The sequence below is a fragment of the Alnus glutinosa genome, chromosome 7, assembly GCF_958979055.1.
Source record: "Alnus glutinosa chromosome 7, dhAlnGlut1.1, whole genome shotgun sequence".
NCBI classification, from domain to species: Eukaryota; Viridiplantae; Streptophyta; class Magnoliopsida; order Fagales; family Betulaceae; genus Alnus; species Alnus glutinosa.
The window spans coordinates 5910085-5923605 of record NC_084892.1 but is presented as its reverse complement, the minus strand read 5'-3'; the positions used below and the strand labels follow the sequence as shown (position 1 = coordinate 5923605).

At 35.1% G+C, this 13521-nt stretch overlaps 1 pseudogene; it reads right to left on the bottom strand.

Annotated features, from left to right (window-relative positions):
• Nucleotides 1–6836: 6836 nt before the first annotated feature.
• Nucleotides 6837–12254, bottom strand: LOC133873466 (nodulin-26-like; annotated as a pseudogene).
• Nucleotides 12255–13521: the final 1267 nt, after the last annotated feature.

Genomic DNA, 13521 nt, shown 5'->3' with positions numbered 1-13521 from the left:
TCTGAATTTTTTAAGTTTTCTCGAAATGTACATGGGTTGGGATTTAATGGCTTGTTTCCTGCGGCATCCATGCGTTACCCGAGATTTGAACCCCAAAGTTTAGTATTAGATGGTAAACTATTTGTTTTGGGCGGTAATATTTTATCTGAATCTACTACCTACTGGTATAATGGCGTCCGGGAGGATGAGCTTGGTCACGCCTTGGAGGATGAGGTCGGTCCCGCCTGGGTGGATGAGGATGGTGAAGTCTGGGTGGATGGTGCCTGGGAGGATTTGGTTGGTGACACCTCGGACTCGGAGGATGAGGTTGATGAACCCACCACGGATGATGATGAACCCACCAAGGATGATGAGGTTTCTGACTCCATGTCCTTGAAATGGCTCTATACTAGGAACGACGACGAGGAAGATGATTGGCTCTCTGAGCTCTCTGAGCTCTCTGATCGCTTTCTCTCTGATCCCTTTTCCGAATTAGAGCTTTATTGCTCCAACACTGAGTCTCCAGATATTGAGGTTTATGACCCTATCACTGGAAGATGGAAGAGCTTGTCCCAGCCTCCATTTGCTATAGAAACTCACTTCATTTGTGCAGCTCTTGAGAACCCAAACAGGATTCTTGTAGCTACACCTACAAAAGGGGGTAAACCATTTTCAGATGGAAAAGCTAGGTTTTTTCTGTATGACTTGAGCCATAAATATTGGAAAAGGCTGCCTGAGCGCAACCTCCACCCCAAATGTCCTCTAGGATATGATGGAGGAAAGGCTTTAGCGGTGGGCAGCAAATTGTATTGGATAACAGAGGATGCAATGTTGCTTGTCTACTATTTCGACAGTGACATTTGGGTTTTAGGGAATCTTAAAGGGCTTGGAATTTCATTTCTTGATGATAAATGCAGTGAGCCCTCTCCCCCTATTTTACTACATTTAGGGGACGGGAGGTTCAGTATGGTACAATGCGCATTTGGTTATGTTCATTGTGTCATAATTGATGTGGTTCATAAGCCTTTGGACAATAGTTTGGCTATATCTGTGGTGCGCACCCACAAATATAAGGTGGACAGCCCCTCTGTTATACAGAATTGCTTTTTACTGTAAGTTTCTTGCTTTCTCTCGCTATCCCTTTCTTTTTACGTGTTAGTTTTGATATTTATATTCTAGTGCCTGGTCTTTGTTGAATGCATCATAACTGAAATACGGATACTAGAAGGATGTTAGGAGGAAAGCAACGTGGGATCAAGCTCAATATTTCATCTTTATGGACTTCTGAAAGCTCTTAAATTTTCAATTTTAGAACAGGAGATCGATCACCTTGAAGGGAAGGTTTCATGGATAGAAATAAAAAGAAGCTGTCTTTAGTAGAACTACTGTCACATTAATTAAAATATAATTGAAAACTTTGATTTCATGGTTTTTGATTTGGATGAGTAATATTATTTACAATATTTTCCTAATGAAATTATATGAATGTCCTTAATTAGCTTTTCTATTTTTTGTTTTTTCTATGACATTTTCTTCTATTCATGAGAAGAAAATTTCTAAAATTTATAACAAGGAATTAAGGACTCTAGACCTCAATTTCATTAATCTAGAGATAGGTAGAAACCTTTGTCAATAAAGCATGTAGGCAGACATTTTGGACTTTTAGTGGCTTGTGTTGTCTTGCAGAATGCGAGCTTCTCTTAGTTGCTTTTGCAAAGCCCTTGTCACTGATAAACTCTTAAACATATCATTCTTTTCCTAGTTGTTTCATTATGGTATTAAAATTTCAAAGGTGTTGCACCCAAAGACACTACAAAAAACTTGTACGTGGCTATTTTGCTACGTGATATATTACCCATGTCGCTATTTCACCACGTGAGTAACTCACCATGTAGTGAAATGCCAATTAGCCACGTGACAAATACACCATGTGGCTAATTGTTTTAATATTTTTCTCTTTTTTAAAAATGTTGAAAATTTAGTCACATGCTCCATTTGCCACGTCGTCAATTTGTGACGTGGCAAATAAAACATGTGGCTAATTGTTAAAAATAAAAATAAAAAATCCAATTTTTTTAACGATTTGAAATTTTAGCCACGTGCTTTATTTTTCATGTCACCAATTTGTCACATGGCAAATAAATCACGTGGTTGATTGATTATTATTTTTATTTTTTTTAGGACATGAAGTTTTCGCTACATGCTTTATTTGCCGCATCGCTAAGTGGCTAAGTGGCAAATAAACTACGTTACTATTTGCATTTATATAATATAAAAAAATTAATTCAAAAAAAAAAAAAAACAGTTGTAGAGCCGTTATAGGCGCGCGGGACAGAAACTTAAATTTCGTGTCCTGTGCACCTCTCCCATCCCATGGCCAATTATTTCGAATATTTGAAAGATCTTTCATTTTTTTTTTTTATTTTTTTTTTTTAGCCCATCAACTTAACCCAGCATTTACTCTCTCTCTCTCTCTCTCTCTTGTGATTTCTGAAAATTTGTCTCAACAAAATTTCTCTCTCCTATCTTTGTCACTATATTACTAATCTATTTTTTTTTTTTTCCAAAAGACGACAACTCACCCCACCGCCACATGACTCGGTTGCCAGTGACGGAGATCTAGGCGTCAAGGTCTCGCCGACGGGCTGGTTTTGATGTCGTGGTGACGGAGATCTATGCTTCGAACTCCGATCCGCTCCAGGCTGGATTTTTGGAAGATCGGGTTCACTCTTCCACTTTTTCTTCTACGTCGCTAACGGTAGGTGGCTAAATGCCAACTTTTTTGTAAACCTACTAGATGCCAAACATGCTTGATTTCTAAATTTTACAGAAAATTTTCGTGGAGATGGAATTTTAGTTCTCTGCAAGATCCTTAATAAAATCTACATGAAATGTGTGTGGACACAAAATTTAGATATCTACAAGGTCTTAAGAATCAACAGGATACAAAGGCCCTGATTGAGATTGTGTTTAGAAGTTTAAAAAATGCTTTTAACACAGCTCTTTCAATTTAAAAAATGCTCATTTGGTATTCTTCTCTTAAAAGTACTCATTTTTTCCCAAGAGCTGAAAATCATGTTTGGATAAAAGCTTCAATTTGAAGCTTTTGTTGAAAAGCTCTTGTCCGCCAAGGTGTGGGAAACACTTCGGGTTTAATGAAAGTTGACGGACAAAAATATCCATTCAAGTTTCACATAAATATATACATCTTTTCTTAAGCTAGCGGACATGCCATGTTTTTGTCGTGCTCTGTGATAAGTTGTCTTTGTTATTGTCCTCAATAAATGGCATTATACTGTTTAGGGTATGTTTAGATCCTGTTGTTTGCTCGGTCTGGCAATCAGTTGAAGATGTTGCTTGCTACCATTCTGGTTGAAATCTGACTTAGTGACGTTCCATAGAAGGCAAAACTGCCAGTTAGTCTTGAAGGAAGCCTAACCAGCTCAAGTTTATATCATAGCATTAGCAACGATAGAAAGATGTTAGTTATAGCTTATTAGAGTTTGCCTGGGTAAGCAAAGAAAAATGTAGGTGGGAAAGTTTAAATCGTCTAGCTGAAAATAATGTAGCCTATGAACCCCGATTCTGTTGTTTTTGACATTTCTGATGCTGAAGTTGTGCATTCAATCAAATCAAACCCTATGTTTGACTTGCCAAGTCTTAAGTCAGACTTAATGCTTCATACGTTTATGAAATGAGCTCAATTTACATGAATTCCAACACACAAAACTGATGAATAATCAGAATTATTTTATAGGCATGTGTTTGAGACCATTCAGTAGTTTTGCTCTTCTTCAATATTGTTCGTACTTCTGTAGTTCTGCCTGGCTGCCTATTAATTGGTTTGCAGTTTTTTAGCATGTGCAAGTATGTGCTTTAACATTTTACTGTACGCGCGTCTTTTAAACTTTTCTACCATTATAGTGTTTGATGTAGGCATTCCAACCAATTGAGGACAGTGGTGTGATCCAGGGACAAGGACAAGGGCAGTCTAATACCAATATACCATGGCAAGGGCAGCCCATCTACTGCAAACAATGGAAAGGGCCACTCATTAATTAGCATTTTCTGTTGGTTGGGCAGTGGGTGTAATGGATAGTTTGTGACATAGCTGAGAAGGGGTGGTAGGTTTATGGATTGGATTGCAGCATGTAACTAAATGTTAGTTGTGACAGCGATTTACCCATTCTGACAAGTAATTTTATACGGCGAGAAATCGTCCATCAATAGTTCATCCCCATATGACATGGCACCACACCACATCGGCCCTCATTTGAAAAAAAAAAAAATGAAATCGTGCGTTAGCAACATAACAGCCATATCTTCCCAAAAAAATTTCCCCCAATTCTTTTTCCCTCCTTTCTCTCTCCATCTCGAACTTCAACCCCCTCGACTGCCAGCCACGAGCCCCCCACCGTCGGCCACCAGCTACCACAGCCACCGGTACGTCCAGCTCCATCTCCATATCTCACTACAAAAAATAAAATAAAATAAAATCGTGACAGACATTTAATGACGTGCCAGAAAGTTTGACACATCATTAATGTGTTCATCACTAATTTGGATTTAGTGACGTGTCAAAGTTGGCCGTCACTAATTAGCGACGTCAATTTTTGACACGTCACTAAATTTAGATTTTATAACTAAAAGATCCCAAACAAAAAAATCCCAAAATACATAAAAATCCATATTGACAAGCACTATAAAATATCTGGATAACAGATGAAAATCAAGATTTTAAAAAAAAAAAAATTAAACAAAAAAAAAAAACTAGTCGGTGAAGAACGCATGAGAAAAGAATCGCGGAACTATAATATCATATCTGGATACAAAAGACACTACAATTATGCATGACAGGTTACCACTCGCCAAAGTATCAAAGGACATGCCTTCGATCTTCCCATCAAACAACACGCATATGTGGTTCCAAAAGTACAAGTATGCTCCACAAGTTTCATAAATCAGCGCATTCAACAGTGAAATAGCTAGGCACTTCTTCTAAATTAAAATTTTAAATCACCAAAAACCCAAATCATAAAATCTGTAACAAGAAAAGGAAAAAAAAGGAAACACATTTCTAATATATTCCAAAACAATAAAAATTTCGAATTCCTAAAAACAAATCATTTTCCCAACCCAGATTAAAAAAAACTTAAGAGTTCCACAACATCAACCACAATTTCCTTACAATGAAAAAGAAAAAGAAAAAGAAGCAAAGCAGAGAGAGAGAGAGAGAGAACCAAGGGGATGTTCGAGCTTGAAGGAGCTTTTGGCCATGGCTAGGAACTCTCTCTCTCTCTCTCTCTGCTACCTACTGCTTTGCTAACACAGCTGAGTTTCAATTACATAACAAATGGACAAAAGAAGTAAGGGTTTTTGAGAACTGCACAAATCATACCGTAAATCAAACCGTGAGTTTCAATTACATATTGCAGAGATGTACCTTCGCATTCTTGCTAAGGAAGACAAGAAAGAAGAAAGAAAAAGCAGGGGTGAAGAGAAAGAAAGAGAGAAAAAAAAAAAAAAAAAAAAAAAAAAAAAAAGGTGGGGGGCGGGGGGCAGCACGTGCTGTCCAACGAGGTTTAGTGACGTGCCAATTTGGTATTGGTATGTTACTAATAATTTAAATTTTAAATTATTTTTTAAAAATTATATTCCCTTCAAATTTTTAGTGATGTGACAAATTTGACAAGTCACTAATTATTTAAATTTAAAAAAAAATTAAAAATATGTGTAAAATTTAGTAACATGTCAAAAATCTAGAAGTCACTAATAAATCTAGTGACGTGGCAATTTTTGACATGTCATTAATTATTGACGTGCCAAAAAATGCATTATTGTAGACACGTCACTTCAATTTTTTTTTTCTTTTATTATTATTATTATTATTATTATTTTTTATTCAATGGATCTCCAAACAAAACGTACCGTGATTTCTCTATCTTCAGTTCGGCTTTGACGAATCTGCCGACCCAACTACCATACTGCCATGAGGAGTCCCAACCGAATCACCACCATTGCTAACGAACCCATCCACCATAAGGTTTTTTTAGTTTTTTTTTTATCGATTTTTCCTTTTGATTTTCTTTCCATATCCCATTTTTTCTCTGCTCTTTATTGTTTATGGCTTTTTTCTTCTTCCTCTTCCTTTTTTATTTTTATTTTTATCATTTATGGGTCCTGTTTTATTTCCTGTTTTATTTCTGTCCAGTTTCATTTCCTGCTAGCAATCCTTCGTGGAGACCTGAATTGGCTCTTGTGGAATACTCCCCCAAAACGACTACAGATCATCCGGAACTTTTATCTGTATGAGTTGGGTCTGAAACTTTTATCATTTTTGAAAGTTCCATGAAGCAGATTATCCGAAACCTATTTAAGAAAAGTTTGAGCCTACACGTGAAGATGAGTGTTAAAGTATTGGTCAAATGAAAAAAATTTACCCATTCCTATCAGCTTAAACTTTTAAAATAAATTAACGCCAACAATAACAATGAAGCAAGCTTTCATTTATATGATTTGTTAGTATAAAAGTTCATGGCCCATTGATACTCTCAAATGGCGCTTTGAGAGAGTAAGGAACACCATGACTTATATAGTATTCAGGTAAAGAAAATGTTAGTAATGTGGAAGTACTTTAACACGCTTTTTTACGTGTGGCAACTAATGGCCAAACATGTGAACAACAACGGGAGGGAAAATGCCTATTATCGCAAGAAACATGTGGCTCTGATACTGTGTAAAAGTTTATGGGCTCGTTGACATTCTCAAAAAACACCTTGAGAGAGGAATGAACACCATGACTTATAAAGTGCTCAAATAAAAAAATAAAAAAAAAAATCTTAACAAAATGAGAGTAGTTTAACAGTTCAGGATATAGAGATTACTACATTTCATCATAACATACACGTGAGTTCCTCCTTACACCTTTTAAGCCTATATAGAGTATATGGTACCACATCCTACGCGGCAATCACCAAACAAGTACAAAACATGGAGGAAACCTTATTTCTTTCTCATATTGTTGGAAAGACTATTTTATCCGAATTAAAATCAGATAATAAAAAAAAGGAAAAAGAAAAAAAAAAAAAGTGTTTCTAAGCATTACTCCGTTAGACAGAGCCGTTACTTCTTGACACTTTTAGGGAAGAGCTAGAACTCTTGGTGATCTCGCGTAACGGCTCGTCGGCTTGTCCGTGAACCTGATTATATTGTAGACCCATGCACCGGATATAGCCCCAAGAGTCGTCGCCAAAAGGTATACCCATATGCTTTCGTACTTGGAATGAACAATAGCAGGCCCCAAGCTTCTTGCTGGATTCATTGATGCTCCTGAAATTGGCCTGCCAAATAGTATCACCGCATCGTTAGAATACGAGCGTAGTCAAGGGTAATACAATTTTTATTACACATCCTTTATAAATTGATTTTACCGTTCACATGACCATATTCGTAGCATTCAGTTTTATAAAATGTAGACTGTCGTATGAGTTGATAAGAGAATGTAGTAAAATCTGTAATATTCTAAGCATTTTCTTTAAAACATGTACTGAACATGAATATATACGACTATCATACAACTTGATCATGTAAAAATTTAAAAAAAAAAAATAAAAAATAAAAAAAAAAAATTAGTGTTTAGCCATTTCGGCCAATTGTATAATAGTTGTATAACAGTCTACTGAATAACATTACTCAACATAAATATATATAATAAAAAATTGGTGCATGTGAACATATAATTTGTGTAATATATTCAAATAAGATTAGATTAAGATATTACCCTGCAAACATTATGTTAAGGAGGACCGTAGACCCAACAGCAAGGCCACCAAACTCTCTCATCTGCATAGGCACAATATATATATTTTATTTTAACAATTATATAAATATAATAATAAATAAATAAAGGAGTGTAAACCAGATGAGTTACTCGTGAACACGGAATTAAGCTCGATTATTAAACGATGCAAACTCGTATAAATTCTTCTCGACTCGATTAAAGTTCGTGAACCCGCTCGTATAGGGATAGACTCATTTATTAAGGCTCAACTCTTATATATATATATATATATAACTTATATATTAATTTGTTAATATATAATTTATTTTTATAATATAGTATATTAACAAAAAAATATACTACATGTAAGCATAAATTAGGTAACAAATGACAATGGTCATTGGTCAATATATATTAATTGGTTATATAAAATTTATTGTTATATGTATAATGTATATAAAATAGTAAAAGGGAATAATATCAATACTTAATTGTTAGTCATATGATATAATGACAATCTAGATACTTAATTATATTATTCATGTAATATAATAGGATTATAGGACTATATGATCATATAATAATATAACATTGTGGCATATGACATGTAATCACTTTATTATATATTATAAATATTATCATTAGATATTTAATAATCATTACATCATTTTTTTTTTTTAAGTTATATAGTTTATTTAACATATAATAATCCTTAAAAAAAAACATATAATAAAAATATATATTGCTTATATGTTATATAATGTAATATTAATTTTTAAATGACCTCACCCATTTTTTTTATGTTAAATAAACTATATAAGTTACAACGAAATCAGTTAAGTTGATCTTAATTTTTAAAACTCGTCAGGAGCATGAACTCGGCTTGGGCTCGTGATAAATAAGCTCGGGTTCGTGATAGATGAGCTCGTGCTTAGCTCGGAATCGTGATAAATTTAAATGAGCCGAGCGTACACAAACACTACCCGCTCAAGCTTGGCTCGTTTACCACCCTCTATATATATATATATATATATATATATATATATATATATATATATATATATATATATATATATATATATATATATAGGGAAAACTTCAATTTACCCCCATGAAGTTGTCAGTGATTTGCAATTCAACCACCAATGTTTCAATTTCGTCAATTGCACCCCATAAAGTTTCAAAAATTTTCAATTCAGCCAATCTGTCCAATTGATCCGTCTGAATTAACGAAATTGTCCTGACTTACCGAAAATGCCCTTAATAAAATGGTAGTGTTTTGGCAAAACGCTGTCGTTTCAGTAAGGGTATTTTTGTCAACTTTGGACAAAAAATCGCATGTGCCACTCACGTGGGTCCACTTCCGTTTCTTCAGACGGCTCAATTGGACGGAATGGGGTGGATTGAAAATTTTTGAAACTTAATGGGGTGCAATTAACAAAATTGAAACATTGGTGGTTAAATTGCAAATCGGTGACAACTTCATGGGGTTAAATTGAAGTTTTCCCATATATATATTTCTTTGAACAGTGTAGAAAAATATTCATACGTAATTGTCAACACGGTAAGCTTCAAAATTATTTTCGTATTATAACTCAACCCGTTTGGATTTATATATAAGGCAGATTGCTTGATGTCATAAGATTATGGACCCCAATGAGATAGGAGAAGTAATTAATAAGCCAACCACGTTGGCTAATTATAATTTGTTGTGCGATTAATTTAATAGGAGGGTTTGATTGAATATTAATTATATGATTTAATTCACCACTTTTAAAATATTTTATTGGTGATTTGACATGATATCACTATCAAGAATTAAGATAAGCATTTTCCTATTTGAAGGCCAACAAAGCTCCAGATCAGGATGGCTTTATCTCCTATTTTTTCAAGAAGACTAGGTGTATTGTTGGCGATTTGGTGTTAAGGGTAGTCGTGAATTTTTCTTTCTTTCTAATGAAAAATGTTATTTCTTTAACTCTATTCAACTCTAATAATTTTTTTTAAAATCAACCATTGAATATATAAGACTCACGTATATATAAAAAAATAAAATAAAATAAAATAAAATAAAATAAATTCTAATAATTAATTTGAAAAAAAGCTTGAATAGATATTGGAGATGAATTAAAAAGTAGCGGATCTCTTTTTTTATGTGTCTCGGGCGAACTTTTTAAAGAAGTCAATTCTACAACTATTTCTTTGATCCTAAAAGTTTCTGCCCGACACAGCTAAAAGATCCTAAGTTTAAATCGTGACTTTATATTTCACCCATATTAGAACAGATATTTGAGTTCAAACACTGACTCTATATGATTAAGCTCACCATATGATTAAATTTACTATGTCTTATCAATTTAAACTTTTGAAATAACTGGCAGAAATAACAAAATTAAACGAATAGAAGGATGAAGAACTAACAGCTCTGTTGTCGGTGGCAGCACCGGATATGACAAACATGAGGTAGAATGTGATTATGAACTCAATCACAAAAGACTGCAGGTTAGACCCTGCCGGAATTGTTCCGGCGAACTGGTTCTCGTGCCCATTGAATAGCAACCGAAGGGTGCCGCACGCTAGTGTTGACCCAAGGACTTGAGCTGATACATAAGCTGGCACCTACAAGATATAAATTTGAAAAAGGAAAAAAAAGAAATGAAGTTTAAATCAGACAGACAAATCTGATTCACATGGTATTTTTTGCAGAACATTATTTGAATACAATGTGGATTGGTTGGGAGAAGGCATATGAATCATGGGTTTTTGTCACAGCTTGAAAATTCACCAAAATTGAAGTAATTTTTTTGTAAATAAGTTGAAAAGACATGAATTTTTTACATACTCATTTGGGTGTTAATAACTGTTGGGGAAATAATTATCCCCAAAAGCTAAGTGAGTCCATGACTAAATCGGGGCCAGTTGGTCAGATTGACCCGGCTAGACCCACCCAATAACGAAGGTCTCGGATATTTACTACAAAATCCTATAGATGAATCATTTTGGGATATCAGCATCTCATATATGCCATGCCGTCTCGGATATGTTACAAGAATACATTGAATGATCATATCTAGGTGGCCTCGGAAATGACTTCTCGAGGTCACCCTAAAAGCTGTTTGAATACTATTGAAAGATTATAACTAGAGCTCAGATAATTACGTTTTATCTCCTAAATCCCTTCCGAGTGGCAGAAGGACTTTATCCCGAATTTTTTGGGATAGACTTTTATCCCATAAAATATGAGATAAAAAACCTAATATCTATCTATAATCAACTAGAAGGGTGTGTCCTACCTAAACTGGACTCCCAAGAAGGTAAGTCTGATCCCATGCAATCCAGGGATCAGATTCCTAATAGAATTACATCAGAGTATTTCAGTAGTTTCAAAACTGTGCGCCTATAAATATAAGCTGCAACCCCATGTATAAAATGGGATTTGATTCTTGTACAACATCAATACAACAACTGTACAACAATCCCTCACATGAGGGTGGGTCCCACATACTAGGGCCCACCGTCATGTGAGGGGTTGTTGTACAGTTGTTGTATTGGTGTTGTAAATATAACATTTTCCGTATAAAATTACGCTACAATATCTTAGTTTATTTTGCTCTCAATACTCCCAAAAGTTGTCTACCAAAATTGACTTAGGCATGCCTCCTCATATTTTCAGTAGACAAATCACAAGGCGACAAATCATCGTACAAAAAACTGAGACAACAATAACTATATTTAATAACATATCTTTTAAAACAAGTCGAAGAATGTTTCTTTGAAAGGAAAGAGTTAATTAATGCGCTTTGTTGCAGTACACCCAAGCAAGAATGAGAAAGTTTCTCTCGTGTAGTCTACCTGCTTCCATGGAAATCTTATGCAAGTGGCAAAGGCAATGGTGACCGCAGGATTAAAATGTGCGTCGGAGATGTGGCCAACAGAGTAAACCAGAACCATCACAGCCAACCCCCAAACTATTGATATTCCCGGCTGAGTCACCACCTTGTCATTGTTCAAATTCACCACCACCGCTCCACAACCGGCAAAGACCAAGAAGTAGGTACCCAACAACTCTGCCACCAACTGTCATCAACAAAAAAATTTCCCTTTTTCATGTTAAATCGGCTTAGATAAGGCTGGATATGTAGACCCAAAAACATTCTTAAAGCTCATGTTTTCTAGAACTTGGCATATATAATAATATTTGTAGGACCAAATAAATTGGAAAATAAAAAAGGAATCAACTAAATATATGCACCTTCTGCATGAAAGGATAAGAGACACAGAAGCGTCCTCCTAGGTTGGTTTTGGAGGCAGGGGAGGCATGGTTGTGATTGGCCTCGTTTTCTTTAACAGTCAAAGCAACATCATGGTTTCCATTACTTCCTGAATTCTCTGCCATCGCTCTTGACACAAAAAGAGATCGAGGAAGGAACAGAGGTGAAAGAACAGAGAAAGGAGATTGCTCAGCTTTGGCAAAGAACACCCAGCAACTCCAATTTATTGGTACAAAAAGATCAAAACTCGAACTGACTCACCTAACCCACCCGTTGACTAGACAATTAAAGACCCAGTCTTCAGTTAAGTAAAAACCAAGTCAAGAAACTAACAATTGAACGCAACCAAATTTGAGCAAGTTGGACTAACAAATGAATCAGGCAACCAAAGTAACCTAAACACGAATCAGTCACCCAACTGCAGATCCGGTTCAAGATTAAACTTTTGAAATAAATTAACGCCAACAATAACAATGAAGCAAACTTTCATTTATATGATTTGTTAGTATGAAAGTTCATGGCCCATTGGCACTCTTAAAAGACGCATCGAGAAAGGAGAGAACGTACATCATGACTTATAAAGTGTCCAGATAAAAAAAACTTAGCGATGTGGGAGTGCTTTAACACGCCTCTTCGTGTGTGACAACTAATGGCTATACACGTAGATAACAACAGAAGGAAAAAGGCTCATCATCACAAGAAACATGTGGCTCTAATACTACATAAAAGTCCATAGGATCATTAACACTCTCAAAAGATGCATTGAGAGAGGAATAGACAATATAACTTATAAAGTATCAAAAAAAAAACAAAAAAAAATCTTAGCGATATGAAATTACTTTAACAGTTAAGGAGATAAAGATTACTGCATTTCATCATAACATTCATGTGAGTTTCTCCTTACACTTTTTAAGCCAATATAGGGTATATGGTACCACATCCTACGCGGCAATCACCAAACAACTACAAAACATGGAGGAAACCTTATTTTTTTCTCATAAATAGTTGGAAAAACTATTTTATCCGAATTAAAATCAGATTAAAAAAAAAAAAAAAGTGTTTCTAAGCTTATTACTCCGTTAGACAGAGCCGTTACTTCTTGACACTTTTAGGGAAGAGCCAGTACTCTTGGTGATCTCGCGTAACGGCTCGTCGGCTTGTTCGAGAACCTGATTATATTGTAGACCCATGCACCGGATATAGCCCCAAGAATCGTCGCCAAAAGGTATACCCATATGCTTTCATACTTGGAATGTACAATAGCAGGCCCCAAAACTTCTTGCTGGATTCACTGATGCTCCTGAAATTGGCCTGTCAAATAGTATTACCACATCGTTAGAATACGAGCGTAGTTAAGGGTAATACAATTTTTATTATACATCCTTTATAAATTGATTTTACCGTTCACACGACCGTCTTTGTAGCATTCAATTTTATAAAATGTAGACTGTCGCATGAGTTGATAAGAGAATGTAGTAAAAACTATAGCAT